We start from the raw sequence: 4,475 nt of genomic DNA, 5'->3' as shown, positions 1-4,475 counted from the left end.
GGGGACAGAGCCTGACAGACTGTGGTGTCAAAAGCACCAAGGCAAATGTCAACCAAAGCCTGGTTAAGGAGTCAAGCGTTTGCCCTCAGAAACAAACTGTTGGTTGACTGTTTTAAAAAATGGAAAGTATAAAGGGTGCTGTAACAAGCATCTACTTTTGTCAAACATTAATATTTTGCCTTATTGACTTCAGATTGTTTTTAAAGGATATGCGATATTACAGATGCTCTTGTACTGATTCCATTTCCCTCCCTCCTTCTACTGCCTTGAGCTTGGTGTTTATCTTCCTCATGAGTATTTTTACTCCATCACTCCATATGTTGGTACCCATAAACACCATATGATACCTGGGGTTTTTTTGGCCTGTTTTTGCTCTTCATGGAAATGGAAGCACATCATACAGTATGTGCTGCTTTTGCTCAGCATAATGTCTGTGACATTCTTCCACATTGTCGTGTGTATCAATAGTTCATTCTTTTTTTTCTTTTTCTGTTTATTGAGACATAATTCACATACCATAAAATTTGCTCTTAACCATAAAATTCACTCTTAAAATGTATAGCAAAGCGATTAGTATATCACGAGGTTGTGTAACTATCCACTACCTAATTCCAGAACATTTTCATCACCCCCAAAAGGAACCCTATATCTATTAACATACACCCTCCCATTCCATTTCCCTCTCCTCCCATCCCCGGGCCATCACAAATCTCTTTGTCTCTATGAATTTGTCTGTTTTGGACATTTCATATAAATGCAGTCATATAATATGTGGCCTTTTGTAACTGCCTTCTTTTACTTCACATAAGTTTTTTAAGGTTCATTCATATTGTAGCATGTATCAGTACTTCATTCATTTTCATGACTGAATAATATTCCTTTGTATGAAAATACCTACTACATTATAGCTAGGATGCGGTGGCTCACACCTGTAATCTCAGCACTTTGGGAGGTTGAGGTGGGTGGATTTCTTGAGCCCAGGAGTTCGAGACCAGCCTGGGCAGCATAGCAAGAACACGTGTCTACAAAAAAGAAAAATTAGCCGGGTGTGGTGGTGCATGCCTGTGGTCCCAGCTACTTGGGGGGCTCAGGTGGGAGGATCAGCAAGTTGAGGCTGCAGTGAGCCATGATTGCACCACTGCACTCCAGCCTGGGCAACAGAGTGAGACCCTGTCTCAAAAGATAAAAGGAAAAAGAAATGCCACATTATGCTTATCCATTCACCCATTGATGGACTCTTGGCTATCACGAATAATGCTGCTATGAACATTCATGTGAAAGTTTTTATGTGGACATATGTTTTTCGTTTTCTTGGGTATATAACTAGGAATGGAATTGCGGGGTGATATGGTAATTCTATGTTTAACTTTCTGAGGAACTGCAAGTGTTCTCCACAGCTGCCATAGGGGGTTCAAATTTAAATTTAACCACATTCTCTCCAACACTCCTTTCTTTCTTTCTTTTCTTTTCTTTTCTTTCTTTCTTTCTTTCTTTCTTTCTTTCTTTCTTTCTTTCTTTCTCTCTTTCTTTCTCTCTCTCTCTCTTTCTTTCTTTCTTTCTTTTTTTCTATCTTTCTTTCTTTTTTCTTTTTTTTCTTTTTTCTTTTGTTTGGCAGGGTCTCACTCTGTTCCCCAGGCTGGAGTACAGTGACATGATCTCTGCTCACTGCAGCCTCAACCTCCTGGGTTCAAGTGATCCTCCCACCTCAACCTCCTGAGTAGCCAGGACTACAGGTACATGCCATCACACCCAGCTAAATTTTTGTAATTTTTCGTAGAGGTGGGATTTTCGCCACGTTGCCTACGCTAGTCTCAAACTACTGGGCTCAAGCAATCTGCCTGCCTTGGCCTTGCAAAGTGCTGGAATTACAGGCTACCACGCCTGGCCTCCAACACTTTTTATTGTCCCTCTTTTTGATTCTAGCCATCCTACTGGGTGTGGGTGTGAAGTGGTATCTTGTTATGGTTTTGATTTGCATTTCCCTGTGACCACTGATGTTGAGCATATTTTCATAAACTTGTTGGTCATTTATCTTCTTTTTTTTTTTTTTTGAGATGTAGTCTTGCTCTGTCACCCAGGCTGGAGTGCAGTGGCACGATCTTGGCTCACTGCAGCCTCCACCTGCTGGGTTCAAATGATTATCCTGCCTCAGTCTCCTGAGTAGCTGGGATTACAGGCACCCGCCACCATGCCTGGCTAATTTTTGTATTATTAGGAGGGATGGGGTTTCACTATGTTGGCCAGGCCAGTCTCGAACTCCTGACCACAAGTGATCCATCCGCCTCAGTCTCCCAAAATGCTGGGATTACAGGCATGAGCCACCGTGCCCAGCCCATTTATCTTCTTTGGAGAAGTGTTTATTTAAATCTTTTGCCCATTTTGAATTGGGTTATTTGTCCTTTTATTGTTGAGTAGTAAGAGTTCTTTATGTATTCTGGATACTAGACTCTTTTTAGATATGTAATTTTCAAATATTGTCTTCTGTGGGTTGTCTTTTCACTTTTTTTTTTTTTGAGACAGGTTCTCACTTTGTCACCCAGGCTGCAGTGCAGTGGGGGTGAACGTGGCTCACCGAGGCCTTGACCCCCCAGGCTCAAGTGATCCTCCTGCCTCAGTCCCCCAAGTAGCTGGGACTACAGTTGCATGCCATCGTTCCTGGCTAATTTTTGTATTTTTTGCAGAGATGGGGTTTCACCATGTTGCCTAGGCTGGTCTTGAGCTCCTGGGCTCAAGCAATCCACTCACCTCAGCCTCACAAAGTGGTGAGATTACAGGCGTGAGCCACTGCGTCCAGCCAGAAAGCTTATAGTTTTGATGAACTCCAGTGTGTCTATTTTTTCTTTGGCTGCTTATGCTTTAGATGTCACGTCTAAGAAACCATTGCCTAATCCAAGGTCACAAAGACTTATGCCTGTTTTCTTCTAAAGCAGCGGTCCCCAACTTTTTGGCACCAGGGACCGGTTTCATGGAAGACAATTTTTTTCCACAGAAGTGGGGATGTTTTCAGGATGATTCAAGTGCGTTACATTAGAGTCTCATAAGGAGTGCACAACCTAAATCCCTCGCATGCACAGTTCACAATAGGGTTTGAGCTCCTAAGAGAATCTAATGCTGCAACTGATTTGACAGGAGACGGGGCTCAGCTTCATGAATGGCAGCAAGCCGCAGCTCACCTCCTGCTGTGTGGCCCAGTTTCTAAGAGACCACAGATGGGTTTGTGGCCTGGAGGTTGGGGACCCCCGTTCTAAAAGTTTTATGGTTTTAGCTCTTACATTTAGGTCTTTGATCTGTTTTGAGTTGTTTTTTGTATATGGTATGAGGAAGGGGTCCCACTTTATTCTTTTGCATGTGGATACTCAGCTGTCTCAGCACCATTTGTTGAAAGGAGCATTCTTTCCCCATTGAATGGTCTTGGTACACTTGTCAAAAATCAATTGCTAGCTGGACACAGTGGCTCACACCTGTAATCCCAGCATTTTGGGAGGCCAACGTGGGAGGATCACTTGAACCCAGGAGTTCAGCCTGTCCAACACAGTGAGACCCTGTCTCTACAAAAAGTTTTTTAAAAATTAGCTGAGCACAGTGGTGCATGCCTGTAGTCCCAGCTACTTGGGAGGCTGATGTGGGAGTATCGCTTAGCCCAGGAGTTTGAGGCTGCAGTGAGCTATGTTTGTGACTGGGCAACAGAGCAAGTCCCTGTCTCAAAAAAATCAGTTGCCTATAATGTATGAATTTATTTCTGGACTTTCAATTCTATTTCGTTAATTTATATGTATGTTTTTATGCCAGTAGCACATGGTCTTGATTACTGTAGCTGTATAGTAAGTTTTTAAACTGGAAGGTACGAGTCCTCCAACTTTGTTTTTCTCTTTCAAGATTGTTGTATTTTGGGCCCCTAGCACTCCCATGTGAATCAGCTTGTCAGTTCTGCAAAGAAGCAAGCTGGGATTCTGATAGGGATTGCATCAAGTCTGTAGATCAATTTGGGGAGTATTGCCATCTTAACACTATAAAGTCTTCCAATCCATGAACATGTGATGTCTTTCCATTTATTTAGGTCTTCTTTAAGTTCTTTCAATAATATTTTATGGTTTTCAGTGTATAAGTCTTGCCCTTCTTTCATTCATTTTATTACTAAGTATTTTATTCATTTTGAAGCTATTGTAAATGGAATAGTTTTCTTAATTTCACTTTTGGATTGTTAATTGCTAGCATATATGGTTAAGCTTTGTATAATCTTGTATCATACAAAATCTTATATCCTGCAACCTTGCTCTAATGGTTATGCACTAATGGGGCTCTAATGGTTTCGTGGTGGATTCCTTAACATTTTCTATGTATAAGATCATGTCATCTGCATATAGGGATAGTTTTACTTCTTCCTTTCCAATATGGATACGTTTTATTTCTTTTTGTTGCCTAATGCCCCAGGTAGAGCATCCAATACAGTGTTGAAAAGACATGGTAAGAAGGGG

The sequence above is a fragment of the Pan paniscus genome, chromosome X, assembly GCF_029289425.2.
Source record: "Pan paniscus chromosome X, NHGRI_mPanPan1-v2.0_pri, whole genome shotgun sequence".
Classification (NCBI taxonomy): Eukaryota; Metazoa; Chordata; class Mammalia; order Primates; family Hominidae; genus Pan; species Pan paniscus.
This window is presented reverse-complemented; position numbering follows the sequence as displayed.